The sequence below is a fragment of the Mus musculus genome, chromosome 4 (genome assembly GCF_000001635.26).
Source record: "Mus musculus strain C57BL/6J chromosome 4, GRCm38.p6 C57BL/6J".
Taxonomy (NCBI): domain Eukaryota; kingdom Metazoa; phylum Chordata; class Mammalia; order Rodentia; family Muridae; genus Mus; species Mus musculus.
The window spans coordinates 100102805-100120387 of NC_000070.6; the positions used below are offsets into that span (position 1 = coordinate 100102805).

At 44.4% G+C, this 17583-nt stretch overlaps 1 protein-coding gene and 1 long non-coding RNA gene across 3 annotated transcripts in view; both read left to right on the forward strand.

Moving 5' to 3' along the window:
• Ror1 (receptor tyrosine kinase-like orphan receptor 1) overlaps positions 1-17583 on the forward strand; it is a 349016-nt gene that overhangs the window by 7014 nt on the left and 324419 nt on the right. The gene's annotated exons all lie outside the window — the stretch shown is intronic.
• Gm12701 overlaps positions 16823-17583 on the forward strand; it is a 33699-nt gene continuing 32938 nt past the window's right edge. Inside the window, exon 1 of the long non-coding RNA XR_867957.2 lies at positions 16823-17149. This is a non-coding gene — a long non-coding RNA (predicted gene 12701). The remainder of the gene's footprint in view (positions 17150-17583) is intronic.

The following is a 17583-nucleotide window of genomic DNA, read 5'->3' on the forward strand; positions in this document are numbered from 1 at the left end:
GCCAAATTACTAACCAATTTATTACCTTCTGATAATTTACTGGTCTGTAAAATGGGGATTAAATAGTATCCAGCCGCGGGTTGTTTGTGAGAATTAAAGGACGCTTGAGTGGAAAGCACCTGAAGGCACTATGAATTGGAAGAGGAAGTTGGCCACCACCAGGATCCTGGGCTTCCAAGAGAAAGCAGAAAGTTGGGCTCCCAGTCGAGAGCTGCTATGCAGGAGATGCAGCTGAGCATCTTGGAGCAGCACTCTTAGGTTCCTCTGAGGGTCTGGAGTGCTTGGTTTTATAGGGATCATATAGAGACCCAGATATGAGCTGGTCTTAGGCCAGAGTTGAGATCGCCACAGGAGGAGATTCCACAGTGCTTTAAAAACAAAGGCTTTCCCCAACCCCCAGAATCTTTAGAGAAGAGCAACTCCTCCCTGATATTTGGCTCTGGTGGCCATTTAAAGATTCTGAGTGCTGAAAGAATGTTCATGCCAAGAAAGAAGAGTAATGATGTACTGGGGGTGGGGGAGGGGGCGAGGAAGTTCTGAAGACAAGGTAAAGTTTGTTTTTCAACAGGAAAGCCTTTTTGTCCAGTTCATTTCAACTTATATTTGTTATATATTTATTATATGTGAGGTGCAGTGTCAGGGAAGTAAAACATTATCCCTGCTTCAGTGAGAGAGGGAGGAGGGAAGGCCTAAGCAACTTGAACAGCCACTGTATCCCCTGTATCATTCTCAGTGAGACTTCTGTGTCTCAGTAGCACTGCTGGTTGGACCTTTCAAGTCTATTTACAGATTAAGGACACTCGGACTCCGAGAGGCTGGTATTACAGCCAACCTCATATGATTATTAAATAGGGATTTTGGATTTGAACCCAGATATTTTGATTGTCACATGTACCCTGTTTCCATGTCTTAGAACATGCTATCTCTAAACACCAACCGTCTGTCTAACAGGAGAATTCTGAAGGCTGTGGAAAGTATCACAGATGCACACAGGGGGAGGAAGCATGCATTTTCAGGAAGTTGGAGGGAGAAGGACAGAGAGAACACAGGCAGATTGGAAGCCCTCTGAACTGATTATGGAAAATGTGTACCACAGTTCCACATAGACATCAAGTGTTTGTTTAGCCAGCAAGAGGCCTGGGCAGAATTTTGTCTGCTTCTAAAGCCCTCATGTTCTTGCCCTGTGGCATGCCTTTTTTATGTCCTCTGGATATAGGAAGTGGTTGTGCTGTCCCTATATTGAAGGGGAGACAGACATTGAGATAATTTTTCTGGCATCTTCCCCTATAGCCCCAAATCCAGGCTTTTGACTGAAAGAGGGGGTTAACCACTCAAGCATGGTGCTCCAATGAGTCTTCACTAGTGACCATGAACTGTACATTCCACAGTCTCTGGTCAGCACATCCCACTTTCCCCCTTCATTCACTAATTATGTGTGCTGTTACTGTGAGCTGAATATTCTGGTAGTTCCATTGGAGAGACAAAGTCGGTCACTGCACTAGAGACTTTTCTGAGCAGTAGATTTGTGGCAGTGCTTGCTAGCTGGCCAGCAAATCTGTTCTCATCCCTTCTCTCCTTATAAAGTGAAGCCATGTCACTAAATACTAGCCAATGGGATGAGATTGGGAGGATCCAGTTCCACTTGCAAGATCCATTTAGACCTTCCTGGGGAGGTTGCTATGGTAACTTGAGAAGTTATGAGTTGGAGATGCCACCTGAAGGAAGGAGCCTGGGAGCTTCCCTTCTTTACTGCTCTGTGGTTGAAGCCACCTGCTGCTTCACTCTGGCTTGGAGTTTATGTAAACCAGGAACAAGTGTTTATTGTTAAGGCTCTGATTAGGGTTTTCCAGCTATAGCTACTAAGACGATTATACCTAACCAAATGGTATAAACCAAAGCATGTCCCAAGACTAACTTAGTGGATCAGGACCAGAATTTTTAGATAGAATAAAAGAGGCAACCTAGTTTTCGTCTGATTATCTCCTATGGGACTTGGAGAACCTTTCAATAAATTAAACTTCTTCCTGAATCACTTGTGGCAGATCCTGAGGTGCTCATCACTGTGGAAAATCTAGAAGAATTGTGATTGGTTCTGGGGTAGTTCACTTTTAGGGGCAATAAAATAGACCACTGTGGCATAATCACACAGTCACCAAGTATAGAATTAACAGTGATGGAATGCAACATCCCTAGAAGGGAGAGGCCCTTGGGGAGGATGTGGGCCATGCTGTGGGAGCTCAGAGATGGTGAGAGTGGTCTAGAGGATGAAAGGTGAAGAGATGGAAGAGGAGCAACGTGTGACATGGTCCTGAAGCTGGCTGCTCTGCAGGACTCATTCAGGGCTGTTTTGGGTTCTTAGATGGGAATTAGCCATGGAGTGAAGCAGATCTCTAGGCAAGGGCGAGTAAAGAGAACACTTGGAGTGGCACTGGGTACCTGGAAGCAGAGAGGGAAGAGAGAAACAGGGTTTTACTCTTATAACCATTTCCTTCCTTCTACCAAGGGTACCCCCAGAGACTTGCAGATGCCTTTGACAAGCAGCTCACATGTAATTGTGACTCTTTGCCTCTTCTGCAATGGTTTGTTTTGCAGCACAAGCTGCTAAGCACTAGTCCCATTTTGCTTGTGTGATGAAAATCCTGGCAGGGGGCAGTTGTAATCGTCTGCACATCTAGAATGCTGCATTGCAAGTCGTAGTGGGTGTTTGTTTTGCTGTTAGGGACTGAACTCAGAGCCTTGAGCTTTGTTACCAGGTATTCTCACAGCGATCTGCACCTCAGACCTCTGGGTTTTGCTAGTATTTTTAACTTGTCTTGTTTTCAGGGAACCCTCTGAAAGAAGCAGTAATTCATCACTCTCATTGAATTGAGTTGTTATTTTCCATAGAATTGTTATTTTTTACATAGGGAAACTGAGGCACAAAGACTCTCTTGTGTGCCTGTAGCAAAGCAAGTGAGAGTCAGGACTTGAACCTGGATATCTGGAAGCTGAGGCTTTGTTCTTAACCATGATACCACTATAGCTCTGCTTTCGCCATCCTCCAAACTCGACTTAGTGATTAAAATTCTAGGCAAGATCCTAGCCAAATAGCTGAGTGCAAAGAATTATAATTAAATCTCTTGATTTGAATAGAGTACTGGGGCTTAAGGAATTATTTCATATGCAATATTAACTTTAATTTTCCAACTAATCTAATGAAATCAGGTTTTTTCTCTCTCTCTCTCTCTTTCTTTGGTCCTCTGTTTTTAAGCCAGGCAAGTAAGGTTGGCAGCTTCCCCAAGGTCACTCTGTAGGTGGCAGGGTCTGTCTGAAGTATAGGCCTTCTCCTTAAATCCCATGGGCTGTTTTGCTCTGAAGGACTACTTGTGTGTATAATTCATGCCTCTGCTACAAGACAGTTTCACAGTTGTTGACCCAACAATCAAATTTGCCCGATTCTCACTTGTCCCATCAACACGACCCTCAAATCAGCCATTATTGTAAGAAACAGTCTGGAAGTATTTGTGGGTGTGGTTTGGAACTGGCATTCCTGTAACCTAAGAAAGTTCCTGAGCAAATAGCCTGGGACAAGTTAATTCAAAGCAAGGACTTTCCTAAGGGGCTGGTGATGGCAGCTGGTAGATCAGCCATAAGAAATGGGCCTTTGGCATTCCATGGGGATTGGCACAGGGCATGGCTTTCCTTTCCCTATCTGGTCAGCAGCTCTGTGGCCTCTGTAAGATGATTTTTTTTTTCTTCACTTGAATGAGAGGCATAATGGGGTAAGCGCACCTTGGGAGTCTGGACAAGATGCTGGCAAGTGCTGGGCCTCATTAGTACCTGGCTCATTGGTCTGTGGTTTGTGTGTAATTTGCAGCCACATCCCTGAGAGCAACCCTCTCTGTGATTTTTCACAGGACAGAGTGGACAAATTGTCTAGGACTCAGACCTAGTTAGGCTTGCTTGTGTGATGTAGTCACTCACTTTGGAGGGAGACTCTTAGATCTACAAGTCTTAGGTTATAATTACATTTGCATTTCTCAAGGACACGGATGTGGGGCAAAAAATAGACCTATTGCGTCAAATCCAAGACATTCTTGAAAGGCTCTTATCTGTTCTTCATGGGAAATCGACACTGTTTCCGGACGGAATGAAAACAGCCTGTTGTGTGCTTTCTCTACTTGAACGATGATATCCCACCTCTTGGATTTCACTCCAGCCCAGTGTTGCTTTTTTTTTTTTTTTTTTTGTAATGTTTCCTTCCCCCGGAGGAGAATGAATGGTGGCTTTCCTTCATCCCATTAGGACTTCGATATGATGGTGGAAAGACCTGGCTGCAAGTGCAGACCTCAAGGAGTTAGTGCTTACCCTGGTGTGACTGCTCATAGGGTTGCTGTATGGGAGTTTGCCTGCTCCATAGTTTATGGGTGGCTGTAACCCAGCAGCAGCAGGCTTGGTGGTATCCGTGGTGATGATTGCGTTCTAAACACCCCGTCTGGTGCCTCTAAGCCAAGGGATGAAGAATTTCCCGTGGCTAGGTAAGCTTCACTAGGCAGGGCTGGATGCTGGGGTCTTTAGGTGTATACTTGATAAGTTGTATCCCATCAGGGACATAAGAGAGGAACTGAGCATGCTCAGTTCACTCTACCCACACTAATACCTAGGTTACTGTCCAGGATAGGTGTACATATTCCTGCAAGAAGAAGAGAGGGTGGGGGTAGGGGTGAGGGTGGAATAGCAAGGCCCAGGGAAAACACCCTGGTCTCCCTCCCTGGAAGAAAGTTCCAGGCCTAGGTTAGAAAGCATCCCTCATGATTGATTTCTTGACGATCAGTCCACTAGATCTCAGGGCTGGGTAGGTGTTAAAGCCGTAGGTAGGTCAGTCAAAATGCTTACAAAGAGCACTCCCGAGTCTCTGCCTAAGGACTCACATTTACAGAGTTCTTTAGCTAATGTGGGATGTGTGTTGTAGTGGCTTCTGGCTCTCAGATCTAGCACAGCCATCGATCTGCCTACTCAAGCCAGGGCACTGGTGTGTAGCGGTAAGGGAGGAGGGGGTGTGTTCCCTCACCTGCCGAGTGATACCTCCTGTGTAAACTACCAGGTCGCCTTGGCTTCCGCTTGGTTAAATATTTGTTTAACGACCAACATGAATGCTGGGGAAATATATGGCAATATCTTCCCAGATGGGAAGTTTGCTGTTTTTTGTTAAGGAAGCAAGATTGATCCAGCCAAAATGGTCTGAGAGGACAAAGGCTGGCCTTTGTTCAGGGAGTCTTCCTGGTCTTGCAAATTTTCAGAATCTCCATCCCAGAGCATGCCCACGCCTCAGCTCCGTGGCTCTTGTCCCTTCTCATTGAACTCCAACCCCAAGTGTGTGCACAGTCAGCATCTGCTTGTCTTCTGTCCTCTCCCCAAGCTGTCACCTTCTGCCATTTTCACCATGTGAGTCCCTTTTACTCAGAAGTGGCTCAACACCCTGGTTTAATGTCCCAGTATGAGTCACAGATGTTTACTGAGCATCTACTATGAGCCTCAGGCTCTGCAATTCATTTTGTGTTTCATTTTCAAAAAGATGTTACATTTTATTTATTTTTGTGTGGCCATGCAAACCTGATAGGTGTGGAGGTCAAAGGAGAAGTAATGCGGAGTAATTTTTCCTCTCTCCACCATGTGGGTCCTGGGGATCCAAGTCCAGTTGTTAGGTTTAGTGACAGACACCTTTATTGACCAAACTATTTTGTTGGGTCTCAACTTTGTATTTCGTTGTGGAATCCCCTCTTTTTTTTTTTTTTTTCTAGAATGATCACCCTAACCCCATTCCTGCCCCTCACTCTGTCCCGGGAAATAATTCTCCATCGAAACATTGTGCTGTAAGGATTGCACAACATAAGCCATCACTAAGCGTTGGCTTGCAGTGGTCCCATAAGTCCCTCTATCACCACTGGATGCTCATTGGGATCGAGTCTGCTCTGGATCTCCCCAGGCAGTGCATGGATGGGTAGCTGAGCTGTTTGCATGGCTCTACTGCCTTTCATGAGACCTCCTTGTGCCATAGAGATGGGAATAGCCCAGTTTTCTTGACTGTTCCTACCTAGAAATCAAGAGGTTGAGGCTGTTAGAGATTTTTGCCCAGCTGTAATTAGGGTGGTGTTTGCTCAGTAGCTACAACAAGGCGGCTGGGGCCACAAGACCTTTTGCCGACATCTCTAAGTCTGGCCTTGTAAGGAGTATGAAAGGGATGCTAGGACACAACAGAGCAGGTGTGGGTACTGGGAAGTGTGGAGGAGGCGCAGTAGGAGGGAGAACCAGGGAAGTTTCAAGGGAGGCTGTGCTGCAGAAAGTGTGTCTCAGAGAAGCGCCCACCACATTTCCTTAGGCACTAAGCATTAATGCTGGTGAAAGCACATATAGGTGCTCTTCACAAAATGTCAAGTGCCAAGGAAAATAGAGTAGAGCAAAAGTGTCTGAGCATGTGATGCAGTGGAATGGGTGTCATCACGTTGTGTGGACTGGAAAGCTTCTAGCAAAAGGGGCTGAAACAGAGGACTGGCTGAAGCATGGGATGGCCTCTGTGTCCGGCCTTGAAGCTTTTCTCAGTTCACAGCACAGCAGCAACTGCTCCTGCAGGCAATAGTTAAATTTATGTAACTGTCTGTTGTGTGCCTGCTGGTATTCTTGTGTCTGTCTTCAAAACACTGCTAGGCTGGAGAGATGGCTCACTCGGTGGTTAAGAGCACTGGCTGTTCTTCCAAAGGACTTGGGTTTAATTCCCATCACCTCCATGGCAGCTTACACCTCTCTGTAACTCCAATTCTACAGGGTGATGGCCATTTCCTGGGCTCTGTGGGCACCAGACATGCACATGGTGCCTAGACATATATGTAGGCAAAATACAGATAACACATAAGATAAAATGAAAGAATGCAGTTAGGTAGGGCCCATTATTATACCCATTTTACAGATAAAGAAATGGAAAGTGCCTCAGCAAAAAGCGAAGGGGAGAGGGAGCAGTCTGTGAATGCTAAATGAGGCAGCCCGACACAGAGGAAAAGAAAAAGAACTCTGTATATGTCTGGCCTGCTCCTCATCTGCTGTGTATTCCTGGGCAGATAGGCAATACCTCTGTTTCCTGAGCTTTAAAACCGTGTCTAGTACATAAAAATTCAGGTAAAGGCATTGCAGACGACGTGGCACCATTAAAGTGTCAGTTAACTACGACTGGTACGTTGACATCACTTATCAGCCCGCCCTTCTGGAAAAGAGATGATGAGAAAAAAAGACGTTTGTGTCTTAACAAAGCTCCCCCTGTTTGCCAGGAGCTTCATTTCCTACTGATGTGTCTCTGCTGGCCGAGTTCAGCACAGTGTCCAGTTGAAGCATCCCTGTGAAAGACAGACCCGTGAGGAAAAGCTGATACCCAGGACTCTTGAAATTCTAAGGAAATCCTTGGAGGTTCTAGAACTCCAACTCCTCTCAAGCCCACTCTCTCAGAGGAGCTGTCTCTAACTTCATGTTGTGCTCATGACAGGTGTCAAGGAAAGTCAAATCCACCCCCACAGGCTCCCCCTTTAAAATCTCTGCATTTGTTGTAGGGTACCAAATGGCTCATTCCACATCTAGATGTCACATACAAAGCCAGGTTCTGGGAACCCAAGGACCCAGGTTCTAAGGATGGAAGTCTGGTGCTTCCTCCATCCCAGGAATGCCATTGGGAGGTGCTCAGGTTTCAGGTTTAAATTGGAATGTTTGCTGATGCCTCCTAGAACCTTCAAAGACTCCACAGAGGCAGTAGGTACCTCAGTTGCTAATGAGTGGCATGCACGGTCGTCCGGTTGACACTGTATCTGAGGAGGGTGCCATCCTGTGTGCACTTTGTTTCCCATGTGTCAGGGCCTCTCAGGGTAAGGTGCATCTTGGTTGGGCTGCAGTTTCCCCCTGGAATTGGATAGCAGCCTGTCAGGGCCTGTAGACTATGTCCCAGGAAGCTGTCCTCTGTAGCAGCATCTAGGTCTATCTCCTGCAGCTAGGGTTAGGCAGAGCTGCCCCGCTGCAGTCAGGCAGGGGTAGTACTTGGGTACTCTGAAACCCGAGGAGGAACAGTACATCATTCACTCTTAAGAAAGAATTCATCCCTCTCATCACCTTTCACGGTTAAAGTGGCCCCTGAGTGAGTGATCTGACTGATGTCATGGCTCTGACACTGGTACCCGCTGAGGCTGAGCCCATTCATCTACCTGGGGCCTTGAAAAAAAAAAAGGACAACCTTGGACGTTCCCCACCCACACAAATCAGGGTGTTGACCATCTGTGCATTACCACCTCTGGATGGAAGAAGGTAGTTCTCAGAGAACACTGGAGATTGTCAACCTGCAGTCAAGGGAACAGTGGCATTGATCTGTCACATCAGTATGAGAGAGAGAGGAGGCTCCATAGGCTCAAGGTCAGCCCAGACTAAATATCGAGTCTCTCAGGAACTGGCCTCCTGGCCTCTAAAACTCAGCCACAGAGAAGCCAGCTTCCTTTTCTCAGTGGTGTGACTGGCTGTGTCCTGTTGACCAGATGCTATGGGGAAGCTGGGGAGCTAAGGGATAGTTTTCAAGGCTTGAAGGACTTCTTTCAGCCTCCTCCCCTCCCCTCCCCTTCCCTCCCCTCCCCTCCCCTCCCCTCCCCTCCCCTCCCCTCCCCTCCCCTCCCCTCCCCTCCCCTCTTCCCTCCCCCTCCCCTCCCCTCCCCTCTCCCCTCTTCCCTCCCCCTTCCCTTTCCTCTCCTCTCCTATCCCCTCCCCCTTCCCTCCCCTCCCCCCTCCCCTCCCCTCCCCTCCCCTTCTCTCTCTCTTTCCCTCTCTCTCATTTACCTACCTATCTACCTACCTACCTACCTATGGAACAGGGAGCAAGGAGAAGCAGAGGGAACAGCATTGTGTAGTAATAGCAACTAGCATTTTGTTAAGATGCCAACTATCAGCTGAGAGGGCTCTCTGGGCTCTGACCTGTGCTGGCTTCCTCGGGAAGGGGAGAAATGAGCATTGCCTCTTGTTAACTGTCCATTCCTTTGGAGTCCTAGCTGTAAGACCCACATTAGAAGCATTATGTTTAACCTGCTGTTCTACAGTTTCTAACAGTAGTACGAGGCAGGAGGCTGAGCAGCTGCCTCTTCATACTGTATGGTTTATGATCCTTTAAGAGGAAGGTCCTGTCACAACCTGGAAAGCTTGTGGCTCAGTGGCGGATAGACGGTGGGTTGGGAGCAGCTGTGGGCCTACCGTCTTCTTGGGTCTGAGGTGGGGCATTTTATGGAGTGAACTCTCATAAACTCTGGAGACTGAAAATATAGTTCCGAAGCCCTTTGAGGCTTCCTGGTGGCAAGAACGAGGAGGCTTTGAATCCTGACCCAACACTTAGCGTGAAGAGCACCACCCTTCAAACACTTCACAGGCCCAGTGGGCAAGCACAAAGGGTATTCAGGAGTGTGACACACCCTGCCGACCCTTATCTCCTCTCAATATTGGTTTAGAATGACAGCTTGTTTTGTCTGCCCAAATTAATTCTTAATTTAGGAAATGCCTTTAGGGCAAACTTAGAATATAAGTACTTAAAGTTTTGAAGATAGGAAATGGCTGACCACAAGACTATCTTTATTTAGAGAAAAACAAAATGTTATTTATGATACCCCCCATCAGATTACCCTATTTTATTTTGAGTATTTTTTGTTTGTAAAAAATCTGTGTTGGAAAGTAAAGGCGAGCCTAACATTTAGCCTCTGTCTTTTCCCCGTGTGATTTTTATGTGTGTGTCTGTGTTTGTATATGTATATAGTACTATTTTTGATTTGAAGGGAAAACTAGAAATATGAAATGAGTTTTTTTTTTATTTCTCCCTTGGGAGGGAGAAGGACATTGGCACAGAGCAGGAAGAACACTGCCCAGGAAGTCAGCAGGCTCTTGATTATCACCTCGTCTTTCTTCTAGCTAGTTGTGAGACTCCAGGCAAAAAACATGCTTTCTCTGATCCTCAAGTTCTTGTCCACAGAGCAGTGGGCTGGGCAAGCTGGACGGACCAAGGAACCAGGTGTTACCTTGAAGCCTGGGGAAGGGTGATCACTAACTTCTCTCAGGGTCTATTGGGGCCGAGTCTGATTTAACAAGGTCCCCAGGAGCTCTGTGTGGCGCCTATAGGTCAGCACACCTGGCTGACTGAGGGGACAGGACTAGGCCAAGATCAGTGTTGGACTTGGTTTTGTTTGTCTTGACTCCTTCCACCTGAGATTTGGCTCTGTCTCCCGCCGAGGGCAAGAAGCCCTTCTGTGAAACCAGCTAGCACTGTACCCCAACTTACTGTGAGGAGCCCCATCTGTAAGAAGAGTTTGATTGCATAGTCACAGACCCCCAGATTTATTTGTTTGTTGTTTATCTTTTGTACTAAGGTTTGCACATTATGTTTAGCTCTCCATGATTTAGCCGTGGTCTACATGGGCTTCCATCACTAGGGTTTAAAACCCTTCTGCAATACTGGTTGTGGTTTAAATTTTTTGGAGACAGTCTTAGTATGTAGCCCTGGCTGTCCTAGAACTTACAATGTAGAGTAGGCTGGCCTCAAACTCACAGACATCCACCTGCCTCTGCCTCCAAATGCTGGAGTTAAAGTTGCATGCCATCACACATGGCTCATTTTTTTTTTACACTTATTTTTTTCTTTTTGTCATGTGCAGGTGTGTGCACCTATCATATCATGAGTGTGGAGGTCAAAGGGCATCTCCTTCTGCCATCTAGATCCCAGAAATGAACTCAGGTCTCCAGGCGTGGTGGTTAGTGCTTTTACCAACTGAGCCATCCTGCTGGCCTGTGGTTGTTGCTTTGGGTGCTTCATTGCCTTGTTCCTTAAGGCATCAGAGGGGTCTCTGTGTCATCACTGATGTGCCCGGAAGAGTGCCCGGTGGGCAGTGTGTGGCTTTAGTTACTACCACAGGAGGTTTCAGGAATATGAGACAGCTTTGCTGTTTTCCATGTGTTTATAACTCTTCGCTTCTTCAAGTTAGAAATGGATTATGGTTTTGCACTGAGTCAGGGGAAAAAAAAAACCCAACAAAACCAACCAACCACTGGTCCTTTCATCTGTTCTTTGTTTTTCTGTTTGTGTTTTTGAATAGCCAGTCTCTCGGCTGGGTTTTTTTCTTTCTTTCTTTATTTCATATTGGTCAGGGAAGGATTGGGGTTTAATTTGCCTTTTATAATCTCAGTGCTCAGCATGTTGAGCCCCTGCAGAAAAGAGGCATTCACTAAATATTTGTCCAATCAATGGATATTGGAAGGATCAACTTTTTATGGCAGACAAGGGAGGCGGTGGGAGCTGCCTTTTGACTGGAAAGACATTGTTTATTAGATCTGTATGGCTCATTTAGAAAGTATGCAGTTGGATATCTTTTATGGTCAAAGAAGAAAATCAGTATCAAATGCTTAATTAAAAGCAGAGGCCAACATTTCCCCCTTGTAATGAAGACAGGATTGTGAATATTTTCCTTTCCTTGGCCCAGGAGATGGGCAGGGAGCCAGGCCAAGAATCAGGGGACATTGTAGGGACAGATAAGAAGGCTGACTTACAGGCATGGGTTGCTCAGTGTTGAACATTTGAGAGATGTTCTAGGACAGTGCCACCTCCTTTCAGATGTCTGTGCCCTGTGGCTTATGAGACCACTGCTATGTGACCTTATTACAATTCTGGCACTTACTGTCCCATGGGGAGTGACTTTTCCATTGGCAGTTAAGAGCTCCCAAGGGGCTTTGAACTCTCCCTTCTTCTTGGTGCTCTATTGCCTGGCATGGAGGAGTCTTTTAGTCAATGTGATACCCAGAAGTCTTTCTTGGCACCAGCAGCATCGATCTACACCCAGTTCTGAAATGGCTGAGGACCAGAAGCTGGGATCACAGTAATGGCCATGATGCTGAGCTCTGCCTGATCAGTGCAGGGTTGTGCTTCTTCGGTGTCAGCAGGCCATTTTCACCTGTGTGACCTGGAGTTCCTTAGAGACACATGGGCAGACCTGTCCAGACACACGGAGTCAGACAGGAGGCGTGGTGCACTCACCTGCTCCTGAATGAGCAGCCTAGACCTTTAAGCTGGATAGTCTGGATTTTTGCCATTCTAGCATGTAGCATGGCTGCGGCTCCATCCTTGAATCCCATACCTGTCTGGAAGAAAATGTGACTCAAATCTTTTTCTTAAATCTTAGATTTACTTTTTCCTCCTCTATTTATAGAATGTGTATTTAGCTGTTTTTTTTTTCTCCTTTTATTTTAGGATGAGGAATGAACAAAGTGAGTATAATATCTTTAGCATATAATAGGATTTTTTTAAAGACCTAGTTCATTCTCTCTCTCTCTCTCTCTCTCTCTCTCTCTCTCTCTCTCTCTCTGTGTGTGTGTGTGTGTGTGTGTGTGCTCATGTGCATGTGAGTGCATGTGAGTGCAAATGCCCACAGAGGCCAGAGGCAACAGATGCTCCTGCAGCAGGAGTTTCAAACAGCTTGAACCTACTGATGTGGATGCTGAGAACGCAGCTGGGGTCCTGGACCAGAGCACTCCCTGATCTCCACTGCTGCTTCATATCATAGCCCCTACCATAGGAGCTTCATACTAATTAATTCATTAATTATTGCTTCATCTGAGCCTTGGTATGACTACTTATCATAGGAGAATTACTGCACCTTTAAAAAGAACAATGTTGTGCTTCACAGCACACCTGAAAGCTCTAGAACAAAAAGAAGCAAATACACCCAAGATGGCAGGAAATAATCAAACTCAGGGCTGAAATCAACCAAATAGAAACAAAAAGACCTATACAAAGAATCAACAAAACCAGGAGCTGGTTCTTTGTGAAAATTAACAAGATAGATAAACCTTTTGCCAGACTAACCAGAGGGCACAAAGACAGTATCCAAATTAATAAAATCAGAAATGAAAAGGGAGACATAACAATGAAATATATCTTAAAACAATTATTCTGCTTGTTGAATATTAACAGTTGAAAATATTAAAATCATGTTCTACAAGCATCATTATTATATTATTGATAATTTTTCTCACTGTGCTTGAAATTAGCATTTTCTTAATGTTTAACTTCAAAGAGTTTTTGCTATTTTGAAAATTTTAAAGTATACTTACTGATAAATTAATTTCTCTCCTATAAACACTGATAATCTTTTTTAAGTAAACTGACTGTTAGACAATGTGCACAGATATATAATGCATTTTAAATATTCTCTCACTGTGCCAGGGGGTATCATATAAGGGCTTTTGAATATATTTCTTAATGATTCATTTTTAATATTTTATGTGCCTTTTTTACTGTGCTTATCTCCCAAAGAATAGTTTGTATGTTTTGAAACAATTTAGTATTCAACATTAGATATTGAATCCCCAATTATGAATAGTATTACATTTTCCTTAATGATATTTTTAGGATAAGCATATGAATATAAAAGTTGAAGAATTTTTTATATATTATTTGATTCTCAAAATACTCAATATTATTATGTTTGTAGTATAAAATACATTTAAATAAAAATATTTAAGGAACAAAGCAATGTTGTAATTTTGTGTGTGTCTGTGTGTGTGTCTATATATACGTATACATGTGTGTATATATATATATATATATATATATATATTTCATTTGATTTAATGAGTGGTCTTGTAGAATCAATGGTGTTTTACTCTTTTGAAACTTTCTCTCTTTTCTTTCTAAGTATTTTAAAAATATTTGTTTATTTTCCTTCATGTGTGTGAGTGTTTAGCCTGCATATGTGCGCAGTACCCATGGAGGTCAGAAGAGGGCATCAGATCCCCTGGAACTGAAGTTATGAGTAATTGTGAGCCACCAAGTAGGTGCCGAGAATTGAAACAGGGTCTTCTTCAATAGCAGTAAGTTCTCTTAACCCCTGAGCCTTCACCCCAGCTTTAACATAATTGTTGTGTGCATATGGTGTGTGTGTGTGTGTGTGTGTGTGTGTGTGTGTGTGTGTGTGTAACAGCAGTCAGTTATCTCCTCTACCATGTAGGTCCAAGGACTCAACTGAGGTTGTCAAGGTGACAGCAAGCACCTTTATGCCATGAAGAATCTCAGGATACTTATTTGTAACTTTGCTTTCCATTAGTGCAGTGATGTGAGATGATTCCGTCTGTGATGAGAGGAAGCAAATCCTGAAAAGAGATGGTGATGTTTGAAAGTGTCATATTACTGGATACGGGCTGCTTGAACACAGCTACTGTGATAGCAATGCTGCGTTAACCTAGATGGGTATTGACTAACAGCAGAGTAGGTGACACTGTGTGGATACACTGGACAAAGAGAAGATTCTCAACTTACCTGGGCCAGAATGGGAAATCGTGAAATCTTCACATTTAAAACTAATGAATTACTTATGTCTGAAAACTTCATTGAATATTTTTAGAACTTGGTTGACTCTGGATAATGGACGCTATGGGTGGAAGGAAGGAGCTACGATAATTTGAAATTCTCTAGTAACCAAAAATTTAAAGTATAATAAAGTTTAAAAAAATAAAGTTAATTTTATAGTGTTATGTTAATATGCATTTAATGTAACTTCTTGGCTGAAATACTTCGTATTCTCTTTTTGAATTAAGTCCAAGCCAGAGCCTACTTCACATTATAGCTCAGCTTACCCTAGCTATATGTGAGGTACTTGAGTTAAGTCTACTGGGCAGCCTGACTGTACACTTTGGGGAGATGACTGTAGTAGGCATGGGAATGAACCTGTGACCACTGCAGATTTCAGTGGCTTGAAAAATGACTCAACAGGAGATCAACTTATCTCCATTAGACTGTGTTTCAGAATGCAGAATAGGGTATGAGATATATAATTTTAAAAAAAGCTCCATCAAAATAATTTTAAAAAGAATTGCAAGTACTGGCAATCAGGTTCAGAGAGTGGAAGTGCTTGCCACCAAGCCTGATGCTGTTTAATCCACAGGATGGAAGGACAGAAATGACTCTCACATGTGTCCTTTGACCTCCACGTGTGCATTCTCTCCCAAATAAATAAATGTAAATAAAAAAAGGCATAAAAAGAAGATTTGACATGTAACTCCCCAGTGATACTCCTAGACATGTGTCCCCAGAAATGAAAACATGACTATACCTGAGTATTCACAGTAATGAAATATTGGATACACCCCACATGTTCTTCAATGGATGAATGAAGACTAACCTATTACCACATCACACTGTGGGAAACTGCCCAGCAGTAAAACATCGATGAACTGTTGAAACACAGTTTGACAGATCTAAAGGGATTGGGTGGGTGGGGGGACAAAAAAAGGAATCTCAACAGGTTACATTTATAAAATATTTTCAAAATAACAAAAATTAGGTAAGTTTGATGTTTTCCAGGGCTTATAGGAGCAGGTGAGGAGGGACAGACATAGGACATCTCTGTGATCCCCGTGAGGATGGAGCAATTCTATGTCTTGGTCCTGAATGGCAGTTCCACAAATCCATATGTAACAAAGTTGTACAGAATTGTAAACACATGGAAAGGAGCAGAGTCTGATGGGTAACATTTGAATAAGGCACCTCGCCATACTGATTTAGGTTCTTGAGTTTTCTGATGGACTGCTTTCATGTGAGACGAATCAGTGGGCAAGGTAAGGAGGCACAGTGAACACCTGCCTTCTCCTCCCTGCTGTCGCGGTGATGGCTCACCTTGAAGTTCTTTGACTCACACCATTTCTCAGTTTGAGCCCACTGATGGCATTGCTAGAGCAACCTAGCAATCTTGCAGCTCTTGCAGGTCCGCTCCCTGCTAAGCTCATTGTCACATTTTCATATTAGCACTGTCACTGGCTTCCAGCAGTTGCCTCTCTGTAATGCAGTCAGTCTCTGTGAGCATTCCACAGCCGGGTGAACTTTAATCCTGGGGAGCCTTGATGGGGGGAGGGCTCTCTTCCTCTTTTGAAGATTCTGCTCTCCATCCGAAAAGTTCACAAGTTAATTAATAGATGAAAGAAAGGGGTCCACATGGAGCCAGAAAGGAGTCAGCCCTGCTGCCAGCCACCTGCAGGCACAGGGCAGAATGAAAGCAGCACCTGACCAGCAGCCTTCAGGGCTCCAGTGCCAGCCCTTGCCCTGGTTGTGGCCCCAGAGGTCAGAGTTCAGAGTTCTTCCTTCGAGACCCAATTGGCCGCTGACTCAGGGCAACTTTGAAGCATAGCCTTTGGGATTCATTTTCTCATCCTTTGAAGACAGACATGATGATGTAGACCTCCTCTCTCTCTAGAAACATGTTAATAGGAGGAGGAACCGTAAAGCCCGTAGAAACGGACATAGTGCCCTTCAATGCAGCCTGCGTCCGTCCATCTGTCCTTCCTTCCTTCCTTCCTTCCTTCCTTCCTTCCTTCCTTCCTTCCTTCCTTCCTTCCTTCTCCCTCCCTCCCTCCCTCCCTCCCTCCCTCCCTTCCTCCTTCCCTTCTTCCCTTCCTTTCGACAAGATCTAACTTTGTAACCTAAACTGGCCTCAAATCCTGATCCTCCTGCCTCAGCCTTGCAAATGCTGGGACAACACTCATGAACTACCACTTCTGACTGACTACAGAGTAGTTTCTAATGATTTCTAATAATGCATCACCTAGACTGCATTTGACAGTTGTGATGGTTTGTGTATGCTTGGTCCAGGGAGTGGCACTATTAGGAGGTGTGGCCTTGTTCAAGTACTCACCTACTGTGGGTGTGGGCTTAAGACCCTCATCCTAACAACCTTCAGATGAATTTGTAGAACTCTCAGCTCCTCATGGAGGCTGCTGTGTTTCCACCTTGATGATAATGGATTGAACCTTTGACCTGTAAGCCATCCTCAATAAATGTTGTCCTTTAAGAGTTGTGTCTCTTCACAGCAGTTAAACTCTAACTAAGTTAACAGTGCAACGGAAAGATACAGAACTCTGTCCTTTTTTTTTTATCATTTTTTTTCTGAGAGAAGAATGATTTTGTTGTTTTTGTTGTTAAAAATAGATTGACTTGTTTTATTAAGGTAATAGCAACATTGCAAAGTGTGACATCTTCCACTAAACCAGTTCTCTAGATGATGTTAGGAGCATCTCACCACCCTCTTGGAGCCTTAGAGTGAAAATACTAAAATTTGCAACAATGGTTGGTCTGGTAACTCTTCATTTATTATCGATGTCCAACAAAAATTTACCTGGATTACAAATTCCTCAATTTTTCTTGAATCTGAAGGGAAGGGGAGGAAGGAGAGAGAAGGAAGGAAGAGAAAGAGGAGAGAGAGAAAGAGAAGGAAGAGAGAAAGAGTCTAGTCAACTCCTGACTAGACTTTCTGTTTTCTTCCACACGGCTTGGTTGAGCTCCCTGCATGTACTGCTCAGCAAGACTCTTATTAGTTCTGGGATTCAAACCCAGGGCACATGCACCACCACTGGTAGGTGAATGAACTAGGGGAATATTACTTGCTGGTATGTCCCTTTCATGTAATATAAACAATATAGTCTCTGTCTCTCTCCTCTTTTTCTTCTTTCCTTCTCTCCTTCCTGCCCTTCCCTTCGGATTCAAGGAAACTTGGGGAATTTGTAATCCAG